General features: G+C 41.2%; 1 long non-coding RNA gene across 1 annotated transcript; it reads right to left on the minus strand.

The window, feature by feature from the left end:
• On the minus strand, positions 1-14810 carry LOC120588795 (uncharacterized). Its single transcript, XR_005649324.1, has 3 exons — positions 14612-14810; positions 649-1220; positions 1-557 (listed from the first exon to the last, which is right to left on the minus strand). It is a non-coding gene; the product is annotated as an uncharacterized LOC120588795 (long non-coding RNA).
• Positions 14811-14865: the final 55 nt, after the last annotated feature.

The raw sequence follows: 14865 nt of genomic DNA on the forward strand, positions 1-14865 counted from the left end.
GCAAAGTCCATAGTCTTTAAGGCTTATATTTTCAACACAATTGACAGGGTAGAGCTTACTGTTTTCCTCATTGATAGGAGTAGATTTTCCCTGAATCTTTTATTGGGGGTTAACATTCAGACCTTTAACTCTGTGTTGAAATAAAGCTTCAGGCCTAAGACCCTCAGTTGTCCATGATTTTGCCAGGCTTTTCCAGAATTTCTTTATAAAGAGGACCAGGATTGAACTTTCCACTAACTTGAGTTAAATATTCTCCACAATTTACAGAGAGATTATAAGCATTTAGGGTTTTTTCATGTTGGATCAACTTGAAACCCATAATTCTTCCCTACAATAAAAAAAGATGCCTCTCCATCTGACTATTTCTCCATCTCTCCCACCTCCCTTGAAGGTGAGTCAAATACCATGAGTCTTGGGCTAGAAAGCACTGGCCTTCAAGGTTGTTGGATTTCCATGTATGTAGTAGCTTACATTGCTGTTTCGGTCCTTCAGGCCACTCTTCATGTCACAGGCCTTGCCAGTGACTTTATGACAACCAGTCTTCCTTCAAAAGGAACCTAAGAGAAAATAGAAACAGCTTCAATTCTTCAGGGGCTTCAGAGTCCCACGTGGAAAAGGCAAGGGGCTTGCTAGTATTGGGAGTCTTACCTCCAAGTAGGCAGAGATGCCTCTTCAAGGTGGGTTTCCTCTTAATGGTTTTGAGAAGCAGCTTCTGAGTACAACCACTGCAGCACACAGCCAGAGCCAGCCTTGGACTTCTGCCAGGGAAGGGAAGGGCCTAAGCAGCAGGACTGATCCCATGAGAATGGCTTTCTCCCCATTTAGTTTAAGTTCAGAAGTCATGGACTCCAGACAACCGTCCAAAGATTGGCATCCTGGAGAGCCTGAAGCCAAGACTGTTTTCCAGTGGAAGCAGCTGCAAAAAGAGTCCAGTCTCTCAATTGGTGAATGAGACCCCTCTGACAACCCCTGAACCGAAAAAAAATTGGGGCAAAAATAATTGTGAATTTTTAATTTCTTTAGAGCTCAACCTTCAAAAGAAAGGCTATTTATTTTTTTAGACTTTAATTCTCTACTAAGAATTTAATAACTACGTGAAGCATTTCACGTAGTTTAAATCAGGGCATTTTAATATTGCTGGCATTTATTACTTGGAGTAGTTTTATGCCTTCATTTGAGTTCATTGCATAATCTCCAGTGATCTCTGTTGACTGTTCTACCTGGGAAAATGGAAAATGGAAAAAAGATTAGGAAGTGAATTTTCAAGCTAGGTCATTGGTAAAAACCTCAAGTAAATTTAAGCTGTGTTCTATTCAGAGCCTTTAGGGTCCCATTCCAACCGCAGGAGAATTCACAAAGGATTCCTGATGACGGCAGGGAGCAGCACTGCTCACATGTACTAAGCACCTCTTCCCAGGAAGAACAGCTGCTTTTGTGCAGTGCTGAGCCCTAAGCGTTAAGACAAACATTTTCCCTGCCCTTTATGTATCAGCCTAAGACCATATAGATGAGTGTCTGCCTTTTCAGAGCTTCTGAGGACTAAGCTTTTGTTCTTCTTTTCAGACTTCCTTCTATCTCCCAAGATAAAGTGGCTTATTCTGGCTGGAGAGGTCGGCAAGTGGTCATTATGCAAGCATGACCTCCTCCCTCTGGTTCCCTTTTGGATCCTGGCTGTTCCTAGGCAGCATGCGATCTTCCTTCTAGTCTTGTCCTTTTTCTATAGTAAATTCACCAGAGCTTTCTCTGACTCTGTTGCAGGGTGGGGCACAGCAGGCCCGCCATTGCCTGGTGAGTAAATTTCATTTGGTGACAGACATGGAATGGGAAGCCTGGCTTCCTATTCCATGTCTGTCACCAAATGAAATTGGACCTGGCTTCTAGTCATTGTCTCCAATCCATCTTGAAAACTACTGATGCTATTTTGATCCCTACTGAGATCTATTGGGCTTCTGTGAATAAGTTTCAGTTGGAGGGGAGAAGGGTAGGATTACTTAGTGCCCTAAAAAGTCAACACTGACAGTCTTCTTTCACGTGTCAAAAAACACGGCAATTAACTCTAGAGTCCCACCTCCACAGTTTCTGTCATCGAAAAAACTGACTTCCTCAGTTCCAGTTAAAAATCCTGGGGAAACCACCTCATACTCACTAGGATGGCTACTATAAAATAGCAACAAAGAAGCAAATAGAAAATAATAAGCATTGGCAGTGATATGCAGAAATAGGAATGCTTGTGCACTGTTGGTGGGAGTGTAAAATGGTGCAGGCACTATGGAAAATAGTGTGGCAGTTCCTCAAAAAATTAAAACTAGAAGTACCATCTGATCCATCAATTCCATTTCTGAGTATATACCCAAAAGAACTGAAAGCAAAGTCTCAAAAAGTTATTTATACCCCCATGTTCATAGTAGCATTACTCACAATAGCTAAAACGTGGAAGCAATCCAAGTGTCTGTTGACCAATGAATGGATAAACAAAATGTGGTATATGCACACAATGGAATACTATTCAGCCTTTAAAAAGAAGGAAGTTCTGACATATGCTACAACCTTCATGAAGACATTATGCTAAGTGAAATAGCCAGCCACAAAAAGACAAATACTGTATGATTGCACTTTCTGTGAAGCACTGAGAGTAGTCTTAGAGACAGAAAGTAGATTGGTGGTTGCCAAGGGGCTAGGAGGAGGGGGACGGGGAGTGGAGAGCTGCTTTTTAATGGATACAGTTTCAGTTTTACAAGATGAAAAGAGTTATGGAGATTGGTTACCCAAAAATGTGAATGTACTTTGCTGAACTGTATACTTTAAAATGGTTAAGATGGTAAATTTATGTGTATTTTAGCACGATTTTTCAAGCACCTGGGGAAGATTTTTGATGAACACCCCTTGGGTAAGGGGATAATTCTTAAAGCAATAAATTGTAGCCAACAGGCTGAGCCTTTAGGTCAGCTGAGCCTCTATTCAGATGCAGGAAGGAGCACTAAATGTCTGCTACTGCTGGCCTTCATATAACTGGAAACTAGTGGGACATTGGAAAGCTCTGGAATGCTGCGGCTGAAATATATCTGTGACAAAAAAAAAAAAATTCAAAATAGAACTGAAGTCATTGAGGTTTTTCTAGAAATACCAATTCTGTAGTTTTTTTTAAAAAAACAGTCAAAAAGAAAGGGTGAAATATTTTTTCTTTCTGAGTTTCCAAGCTCAGAAGAAAAAAGTTAGTAAATCAGAAGTTCAATCTGAAATGACAAGACAGGAAGTTCAAGAAAGACAGATTTTTTAGCTGAAGCTCTAGGACAGATAAAGTGTTCTTTATCTATAATAAATATTTCCCAATGATGTCTCGTCTTCTGATTTCAGCCATTTAAAGTTGTGTGCAATTTGCAACAATAAGGATTTAGTGATTTAAAAATAAAAACATCTCACTTTGTAATATCATCTAGCACTTTATTTTAGGATAAATGTTAATCATTGATTTTCAGTTGAACCTTGGATTTCCACTGAGTTCATAGCTCATTCTGAGCAGTCTACCTGCACGGGTGATGAACTGGAATGTCTGGGGGACAGTATACAACAGCAATGCATCTCAGGATTCTGATCAGTGACAAAAGTTGAGGTGAGGTCACCTGGCTGAGCTATGTGAAGGAGGGAGTAGGCGAGGGGAATATGTTAGTGTTTGCCTCCCCAGACCTCTGCCTTTCTTCTGCCAAGAGCATCATCTTCTTTTAGAGTTGCACTAGTCCCACTGAACTTCAATATTGTGGTTCAATGGGTGCTGCCAATCCTGTTGCTCTGTGCTCCTGAGGGCAGGAGTGTGTGTGCAACCGAAAGGCCCTGTAGTCCTTTCCAGATAATTTTTAAATGAGAAAAAAGGGAAGAGTCCCTTTTTCTCTTATGGTAAAGCACTTGGCCATGGTTTCAGGCCTGAGGAGAAAGCCAGTTTGAGAGAATGAACCAATGTGATGAGAGAAGCAAATATTAGAGAGAAAGACATCCACAAATGCACACCTCACAGCAGGTAGGGGTTTTGTCCAGGCTGCACCAAAGTGAAACCTTACCCTTGTCTACCTGCCCTGAGGTTTGGTTCCAGGTTGCAAGAAGGGATTAATTTCCCTTCTACGTAAGCTTGTTGGACCTGGATTTTCGACACTTACAATTTAAAAAGTCCAGGGATGCAACTAAATGCCCCTAGCATTCCTAAAGTGAAGGAGCTGTTCCTCGAAGATGGACTAGTGACAGGATTAGTCTACTGCCTTCCCTTCATCAGAAAACAAGTAGCAGGAAAAGGTCTCTTGAACATTGGTTTAAGAACGAAAGAGATTGATCTGGTTTCTCCTCCCACTATTAATGTTCTGTGTGATCTTGGATGAGTTACGTTTCTAGTCCTCTGTAAAATGAGGGGCTAGATAATACCATCCAAAGGGCACTTTCAGCCTTCATAGTCTTTCAGATACCTCAACGTCAATTTGATTTATGCTAATGAGTCTTCTTTTGATTTTGCCCCCAGCTCTGCCTTCAGTTCTTTGCTCACTTCTTACTCACTTTTTAATAGAGTTTAACATTTAGTCCTTCTTGAGTTGGCTAGAGGAACTAATAGGGAAAAATAACATTCCCCATATCTCCCCAGTTATACTGAGTACTCAGATATTTAGTAATAAAAAAAGATATCTATTTAATGTCAGTATAGGGCATAAAGAAAGTGAAAGAAAGGAGAATTTCAAGCTGTCCATGCTGCATTCTGGTCTAAAGGTTGGATCTGTCACTGGCTGATGTTTCACTGCAGAATGGAAGCGGCCACAGGTAGAAGGGATATGCAGCCAGAAGCTGAGTTCTGCTGTTTGAAGAGAGGTTTGAGCTGCTGTTATGGAAGACTCTTGGAACAATTCTCTGTGTAAATCTATGTTCCCCCAGCATAACCATGAAATATCTTTTTAACAGCCTGGGAACTTTTAACAGAACTGTAACTATTGTTCTTAAGCAAAACACACTAGGGTTTCTGTGTTCCTTTCAGGAAATGTTTTGTCTGTGCTGTGAGGAAGAAGATTAATGTGGTGTCTCTTGAAAGGGCTAATTCACATTGAACACTATGCTTGAAAGGGCTAACTCACATTGAAAACTATGCTTGCTTTCATTCCTTTGAAATGTGCGTGTGTGTGTGTGAGTACACATGTGCCTGAAAGAAGTTGAAGATTGTGATTGGTTGACACCACAAACTTTTAGTTTTGGTGTTGAGAGAAATAACAAATGGGTCAAAGGATTTCTTGGAATAATTATGCTTTCAGAGGCTTAGCTGAACTTATCAGCAAAATCTTTGGTTGGCGCCTGCTAAGGAGTGAACTTCACCAGCTCTCGACCCTGGTGCTATCTAGACTGTTGGAAAGTCTCACTCTCAGATGGTGTTTTGTATTTGTACTGACATTGTATTTGAGAGAAAAAAGAAAAAGGAGCCCATTGTCTAGCTTCTGTCACTTGGTATGCTATGATTTGTTTCCTGGTGATAAAAAGAATCAAAGAGTAGAATTACTCAAAGAGGAGAGGCATCCCCAATTTTGAGTCTTCCAATGTCTTCCAAACAAGCAAGACACAAACCTGAGCAGTTCTGGCTCTCAGATAGGCTCACCTGCCTTGCCTTCCATTACTGACTTAAACAGGATCTTCTCATCCCAAACTGTTAATTCAGAAATGGAACATCAGACCTTCTCACTGGTTTATTTCTTCCTAAGGCCCAAATGGAGGAGTAGGCGGAATAATTTCTGGCTTAATTAATTTATCCTGCTTAGTTATAACCAAAAAAGTAAAGTACATATTCGCATGTATGTGACATGCGAATATGTGCACATAGCATTTTATTTCTGGCTTCTTTACATTCTAAATCAAACTTTGCTTAAAGTCCGTTATGTACAATAGAAAAGTGCATAGCAGTGCATGCAGTATGCTACCACTTCTATAAAAGGAAGAGAAGGAATAAATACATATTTATATTTACTTATGTTTGCTAAAAAAAACTCTGAAACATGCAAAAGCAAATGACAGAAGTGGCTACTAGCGGAGATGGGATGGGGCCTATACGGGTGGAGGACAAGGAAATTTTCACTATAATTCCTTTAGATGTTTGAACCATGTAAATGTATCACCAATTCAAAAAATATACATGGTACCTAAACTAAAATTTTCCTTCAGGGCTGGACTTTCTCTGTCAACATTCTGAATTTCTGCAATGTTTGAACATTTTAAAGCAATCATGTATTACATTTGTCTCAGGAAAACTTAAAAAGGGGAAAACTGTTATGGAACAACAAATGCTATTACCATTTTCTCTACAAAATGAGGTCTAGGAAAACAAAGCAAAACTATCAGATGTTTCTCCAGGGACTAAAACAGTGTATAAACACACAAGTTCAAAAAGTAGGGAAGAATTTCCTAACCACTGGGTCTTCTATATAAACATGTCTCAAAATTTGTATTGCAAATCAGTTAGAAAACTTCTCCTCTGAGCCATAGTCTCGGGGATGGTTAAAATGTCCCTATGGCACTCAGCAATTGCAGAAAAACTGAAGACCAGGATAATGGCAAAAGCTAACTTGGTGATAAACAGATAAAAAGAGGTGAGAAGTAGTTTGGGGTGAAATGGTGTCATAGATCTACAGAGAAAAATGGAAAATCTTAACCAAGGCTGCTTAAGATACCATGGATTGATTCTGGGGTTGGCAGAATAGGGGAGTATCACCAGTAAAAAGTCACCAGAAAACTATCTGAAGCCCTTATCTGCTATTTGGAGAGGATGCAGAATTTTACTGAGGGCATGGCAGCATCCCAAGGCATCAGGGCGAGGCAGGCATGTCCCTGCTTGTGCAACTTCTTCCTCTGCTGACACCTTTCACTTTCTAGATCTCCGCCGTTGCTTAGTTTCAGCTTGTGTTTCTCTGAGCTTGTTCTCTTCTGGAAGAATTTAATAGACTTTATCGACATCTTTAAGTCATTTTAAAAAGCAAGGAAGTGTGTATAAGATGAAAGGTTATATTCTCAGGACTAGAAATGCAATGGTTTGCTTTCAAACCAAATCTTCTGGGTTCGATTGAGCAGATCCTTGGTGTTCCTGGACAAATCCTTGATCTGGATTTCAGCTTCTCCCTGAGAATAGGTTACTAGCAGGGCACAGGACAGGACACCTGTGAAGCCTAGCCTGGCAGTATCACTTTACCTCTTTGGGCCACTTTCCTCATCAGAAAGTAAAGGAGTTGTGCTGAATTCTTGAGCTCTGTGATTTGAATTTGATAACAAACACTCAAAAATATGTGTAACACACACTGCAAACATCATAATTAGATGTATGAGAATAATCCCATGTTGTTTGAAAGAGAGTAGGAGATTTTCACTTTATTTTCATAGGCACACTTGGTCATTTTCTTTCATCTATAACCTTAGAGTATAGAACGCATACAGAGTTTCTTTTGACCCGAGTTCCATATCACCAGTATACCTACTTAGGGTTCATTAATCTTCTTTAGTTGCTCAAGAAAGTTTATTAACACTTAGAGATTTGAGCCTCATGGGGCCAGCCTGGGCATCGAGTCATTCTACTGCCTAAGAAGGTTTTTTTTTTTTCCTTGCGATATAAGTTTCAGAGATGCTAAGATAGCATCAATATGAAGATGATGATGATGATTCTAAGCCTCCACCCCAACCCTTGGGCAGTCACCTGGGAATGGCTTTGTGCTGATTTATAGGAGAATGTCATTTTCCTCACCGCCGCCCAAGGACAATGCTGAGAGAAGTTGACTCTCAGAATGTGTGGGTAGATGATTCTAGATGACATTCCAAGATTCCTTCCAGCTCTATGAGTTTGAGAAACAAACGCATACTATTCCCGGCCCTGCTCCTCTAACCACCCCTTCTTCCTCGACAAAACCCACTCCTTCGACAGCCTGCAACTTGCCAAGGCCTGCTGTGAACTTTGAATAGCTTTGCAAAATCAGAGAACTGTGATTGGATCTGGTGCTAATTGGATAGACGTGAATGATGTGGTAATCTCCTACTTGCAGCCTCACTCAGTGAAAATACTGACTTAGAATTGTATGGTGACATGTTAGTACTCGAGGCAGCAACCAGCCATTCAACCTCAGCAAAAACGCCTTGTGGGAATATGGGTCTCGGCAGTCACAGGCTCTTAAAAGTTACAAAGTGGCATCCCAGGACCACCAGGAGCTTCTTGGTGATCTTATGCCTCTCCTCACCCCACTCTTAAAATAACCAACTTTTACAAAAATGATTATTAAATTTTCAATGTTCACTATAGAAAATTCTGGAGAAATGACAGATACCCACAATTTCTTTCTCCCAGCAATAAAGACTGTCAGCACTGTCCTTTATTTCCTTATTCCTGTCCTGTGCATTCATTCACTCAAGAAATATCAAGCATGTGCCATGCCTGAACGAGGTGGGCATAGTTTAAGCCCTCAGAGAATGTGTATTTGAGGGTGGATAGTGAATAAGTACATAAGTATTTCAGAGACTGGAAAGTTATGAAAGAAACAACCTGGGATATATGACGATGAGGAACAGGAGGATGAACTGGGATACTTTTGATAAGGTGGTCAGGCAAGAGGTAAGGAGCTTGTATCTGAACTTTGGACCAAAGATTGGGCAGAGCCAGCTTTGGGGAGGCAAAGGGAGAGAATGCTGAGGGAAGGAGCTTGAGAGGGTCCTGGGACTGAAGGGGCAATTTGGAAGTCAGGCAGGTCAAGGGCTGAGCCAAAAAGTGACTGAAGACTAGGTCAAGTAGGGTCTTGTGGGTCCCTTAGTCATCGCTTTAAATGTAACAAGAAGCCATTAGAGGGCCTAGCAGGGCAGTTATAGATCTACTTCATATATGTTTTTAAAAGATGACTGTTGGTGCTGTTTGGAGATTGGATTCTAAGGAGGCAAACTGAATGCAAGGAGACACATCTGGGAGCCTAGACAAGACCATGGGAGCGTGGACTAGGGTGGAGAAAGAGAGAAGCAGATGGACTGTAGAAAACCTTTGAGGTAGAACAGACTTGCTAAGAGACTGAACATGACAATAAGGAAAAATAAAACTTCCTTTAAAACCTGGCTGAATGAAGTGGGAGATAATTCATTAATAATGGCAAGCAGTTTTCTGTCTCTAGAAGTGAAGGCTTCAGCTTTGGAACAGACCTCTATTTGTTTCAAGAAAATTATCACAATAGGTCCAGTATTTAGAAATTCGTTCTTTCACTTAACAAATCTTTATTGTGAGTTTACCCAGGACTAAGCACTGTTCTGGGTATACTAGCAAACCAAGCAGAAATAAGCCCTGATCACATAGAGCTTGCATTCTACCACACAGGCAATACACAGTAAATGACCTAACTATATAGCAATGTTAGGTGGTTCATGCTTTGAGAAAAAAGTGAATGGTTAGCAGGGTGAGAGGAATCAAGAATACCAGGTGTGGAAAGGGAGATGTTGATATCAAATAGGGCAATCAAGGCAGGCCTCATTGAGCAGATGACATTTGTAAAATAGAAAAGAATTATATAATATATAAAAATGTAAAAGGATATAAACATATTAAACACCAGAAGCTCCAGGAAGGCAGGGACATGGTACACGAAAGGAATGCAGGACAGTTAGTTGTCCCTTGAACAACATGGGGGTTAAGGATGACGACCCTCTCAGAGTCGAAAATCTACGCATAACTTTTGACTCCCTGAAAATCTGATTATTAATAGCCTATTGTTGGCCAGAAGCCTTACCGATAACATAAATAGTCAGTTTAACACCTATTTTGTATATTATATGTACTATATATTCTATATTCTTACAATAAAGTAAGCTAGAGAAAACAAAACATTAAGAAAATCATAAGAGAAAATAAATTTACAGTACTGTACTACATTTATTGATACTGTAAATTTACATCATCTGTTTTAGATTATGAGGTTTGTCTGCAAGTTTTTTCGAATTGCTGATTGAAAAAGTCAATGAGTAAGTGGACCCACACAATTCAAACACATGTTGTTCAAGAGTCAACTGTATTTTTCGAATGAATTAATGAAGGAGTCTGAATGCATCTGGTAGTGTTCTGGTTTGGGAAGTCTGGGATTATAAGTTTGAGTAGAAATTCTGAGTCTAGGAGGTGGGCATTTTTCTTTCTTTTTTTTTTTAGTGGGAGATAATCATTTTTATGTTTGCCTGTGTGTGATTAGAGATGGTTAATTGTGGTGATGGGGGCAGCTTTTGTTTTCATTTGATTTTTCCTATTAAGCATATTCCTATGCCATTAAAAAGTCTTTGTATGCATACAAAGTTTTAATAGTGGTATATAGCAGTTCACCATCCACATAAACGATGCTGTATTGAATTCGTCTTCCCCATGTTTCCCCGTCACTACCTTCCAGCCACACTGCCCCCCTTCCTCTTCTTCTATTTCATTTCTATGATTACAGAGAGGGCTTTCACACAAGGCTGCTTTGAATTTGAATTCTTATTTTTTATTGATCTTTGCTGTCTTCCTGTATCAAACATAAGCCAAAAAATAAATTAAAGCACAATCACTGTTTATTTCTGAGGCACTATGTGTAGTCCTTTGGAGATGGGACTTAGTTTGGGATATGAGAAAAAGAAGGGAGCAGAAACAGGACTTTCTGAAACCTGAGCTGGCTCCACCCCTATGATCCCTGGCTTTGCTCTAGCTCCTTCCTTTGTCTTAGTAATTGTTTTGGCACCCATAAAACAAAGCAAAGAATAAAACCACCACCTGATTATTAACACCATAAAAGTCATTCTAAAACTGAGACTTGATGGTTTCTATAATAGGCACAGGTAGACTTTGGACAGGTGATTAAACAGTGCTCTGTGGCCCATTTTCATGCTTCCATGTGGAACCCTGGAGCGATGTAGTCCAGGTAAAGAGGGTTTATCCAAAAAATGCATATGCACATGATCTGAGCCAGCACGGCTGGGTGTAGTGAATAGTGTGTCTATGCTGGAAACATGGTGACAGGAGTTTTGCTCTTTAACTCACACACAAAAAAGTGGTAAAATAAGTACATTTTCAGGTTTCAAAAGTACATTTGCCCACTGGTCCAAAGAGAGCACTTCTCTTAAAATGACTCCTTTAGAGGCTTTACTTGTGCAAAGCTTACAGTGGGATGCTCTTTATACACATCATTTTATTGTCTGGTGGTGTCAGAATAAAAAAATGTAACAGGATTTGGGTTTGTTTGTTTTTTGCTATATAAACTCTGATGACTCCCTCGCACCATTCCTCATTTTTTCTTTTTTTTTTTTGAGGGGGTTGTCTCTCACTCCATGTTTCCTCAAATCCCTAATTTGCATTCGTTTTTATTCTTAGTATGACCAGTTTTTTCAGATTCATTTGTATGTCTTCTTTTTTTTCATTCCTCATTTTCTCTGGAAATAATAAATGGTAAGGGAAAAAAATCATTAGCTCCAATGACAAAAAGGGCAGCAGAAATGATCACACTTCATTTGAAATAGGTTTCTTCCCTGCTCAGGTTTGCCCTCTCTTCTCATTCTCCTCTAAACAGGACAGGTGATCTGACTGGAAATAGAAGCAGAGCCCAGCACCATTCATATATAGTAAGGGCTCAATAATACTTGTGAAAATTGACAAAATATACATTTCATAAGAAGCTTCTTTTTACCTGCTAAATGAGAATTTACTCAGATGGAAGGGGCCCTCCTGAAATTCAAGGGTGCCTTGGGCTGTCTTTATATGTCTGCGCTGCAAAATATCCAGGGTGACAGAATATTTTAAGATTAAATTACATTTTCCCTAGCGTTTTTCCCTTTCCTGTTCCTTTTCCTATTCAAGCAGGTAGCTGTCTTCCGTGTTGAATTAAGGGCACAACACTATAGAACAGCCCTTAGGAGAGCTGGTGACCTACATGCTGAATCAGGCCTACAATGAAGCCAGACTTGGCCCCTCACAATATTGATCTGTATAATGTTTTCTAAAATTTAAATAATAAAAATCTGAGCTCCTGGTTTTTCTTTAAAAAACTGAAAGACAGTTTGAGCAACCTTGTTTGCCCACCTAGCACAAACAGCTGGATCTGAGCCTGCAGCTGTTGCATTTAGAATGGCATATTAATTGGGATCACGTGAGCCACTGGAACAAATAGCTTCTCAGGTTTCAGTGGCATAACACAAAATAAGTTGATTTCTCACTTATGTATAACAAGCCCAGAGCAGGTGATTCAGAGATTAGGGCTCCTTCCTTCCTGTACCTCCACCATCCCCAAGGGCCTAGGAGTCTTTGATTTCAGCCTGTGGAACAGGAAAAAAAAAGAAGTGACATCCTCTGCTCCATTTCATTGGTGGGACCCAGTCACGTGACCCACCTACATGCAAGGGGAGCTGGAAAATGGTGGAGCTGGCTAGGCAACGACTTCCTGGTCATGACCCTTTTCCATGGAAGGGGAAGCACAAACATGTGGTGGGGTTGTACAACTTAACCACTAATGGTTGTGTGTATTCCAGCTCACCAGAGTCCCACCACCACCTTTCTATCTCAGTGTAGCCTGAGAAATACTGGAGTTTGTGGCCCTGGCTTAAGGTATTTGTGGACAGAGTGTGAGAAAGAAATATAAAAAGAGATGGATTCTCCCTAGAATGAAAAACAGATTCCCTTGGGCTAGGAGGAAGAGAGACAGAGGTAGCAGGTCTCTGAGAAGAGGGTCTGTGTGCTTTATTTCTTGTGATATCATCTAGGAAACTGCACGACCCTAGGAGAAATGATCGCATGGCATGTCTTGGCAGATGGAATGATTGCCACTCCCACCCCATCTTAATTTCCTGCGTCCCTTGTGAGACATAAAAGTAGTAAGGAGCTATATGACTGAATGAAGTAGCCATAGAAACTTGGACAGTAGAGACAACTCAGCCAAATTTTCTGGGGACAGAGGACCAAATGTGTATGGGCTTCCTTCTCTACCCCACATCAAGGGACTATGTAAATCCCTGAAGTTAGGGACTCTAGGAAGGAGGAAGACTAACTTCCCCATCCCTACAGGAGATTTGTAGCTAGGCGAAGTCATTATATAAAATAATCGATAAGTGACAATTCTTGCACACCTGAGTTTATGAACTGAGATGCATACCCTCTTTAAAGAGAAAACCACAGGTCCAAAATGATGTCACTTGTGCTAAAAGCCCACGATACCAAACCTAGATTTGATACTTGATCTAATTGCAGTTTCCCATAAATGTAATCTTAATCAATCAGTCTGGAATTTTTTTGTCAAGCACCAGTAAAGTCATCTGTCACATAGGCCTTCTCCATCTCCCATAGAAACAAGAGGAAATCACCATAAGAAGCCCTTGTCATTCTCTTTCTTCCAAGGGAACTGGCCTGGTCTAAAAGGAATCCTTTTCTTATTTGGTCCTTTGTCCCATCCATCTTCCTATAAAAACCTTCCTTTTTGTACAACCCCTCTCAGCATCCTTCTAGTTGCTAGATGGGGGAATACTGCTCAGATTTGTGAATCTCTTAATAAAGTCAGTCAGATCTTTAAATTTACTCAGTTGAATTTTGTTTTTTAAACACCATGAAATTTTACCATTTTCTAAACGAAGGTGCTGAGGAAGGCAGTGATCTTGTTCATTTCAGTTTTTTTCTAGAAACTGCTTTCCAACCCCCAAACCCAAAGCAGTACCTCAGATCCCAGCCCCATCCTGCCCACATACCACAAAAAGCAAACAAAAGGCCAAACCCTGTCAGCTTACAAGCCTTTTCAAACGGAGTAGCTGACACTATGGCTGGTGTTACAGAGACCCAGGATAGGCACTGTGTGTATTCCTGGTATGTCAATTTTGCTCAAAGAGTTGGGAAAATATTTTTATAGTAAAGGAAACCAGGTTAAATTATGGAGCAGAATGCCAAGTTCGCATTTAAAAATGATGAAATTCCAAACTCCAGAGAAACTTCCTTCTTGTTTTAGAACCCCATATGGATCTCCACTGGAGTTCGAGAATGACACTTCTGTAGAAACGTTTGAGCAGCGCTGGCCCTTCTCCAGGCCTGGCTCTGGGCCTCTTCCCTGGCTTGGGCTGCGGCTCCCCAGGAGTATCACCTTCCTGCTAACATATCCTCACATTTCTAAACTCACAGCTTGTTAGCGCTGGAGCAACCTGAGAGCTCTCTCCAGGTTCCGGCTCGCACGTTTCAAAAGAGAAAATGAAGAATCAGCAACTTTAAAGGACTTGCTTAGAGAGCATTCAAGCTTCCCAGGCCAGTGATTCTCCCAGAATCCTTGGCCACCTCCATCCTTTAATCCTGCAGGAACTCTGGGCCCCTGTGCAAGAGCAAACAACCTCATTCTCCTACTCCCACCCTGGGCCCAGGCCTCACCCAGCAATTCCAACCTTGGGGGCCCTGCCTCTTCCCTGGAGTATCTGAAGCCGTGGGGGTGCTTAGAAAAGTTTGGTGAATTAATGACTGCTGATTCTGAAACAAACGCATTAGAGCCCAGCCCAGGGGCTGGTGGGGGAGAGGTAGTTAGATAGGGCGGGGGTGGGGGGACGATTGGCTCCGCATCTCCCCCAGTGGCCAAAAGAGAGAGGCTGGGATCAGGGTTGGAGGACCCACACTGGCCTGATCAAGAGCGCAGGATCACCAACTTTGGTTGACGAGGGCTCTTCCTCCGCTCACGATCCTTGGGCGGGGGCGCAGCAAAGCACGCTGGATGGTGCAATCTCGCGCACGCCTTGCACTGATCAAGAAAAAAAGGGTTGAAACAGTAAACACCAGGAGCAACTGCTCCGGGCCCCTGCTCATGAGCGCGACCAATGGAGATGCGAGCCCTATTGCACAAACCAATCAGCGCAGGGCCTGAGACAGCG

Source organism: Pteropus medius, unplaced genomic scaffold (assembly GCF_902729225.1).
Source record: "Pteropus medius unplaced genomic scaffold, Ma_sr-lr_union100, whole genome shotgun sequence".
In the NCBI taxonomy this organism is placed as follows: domain Eukaryota; kingdom Metazoa; phylum Chordata; class Mammalia; order Chiroptera; family Pteropodidae; genus Pteropus; species Pteropus medius.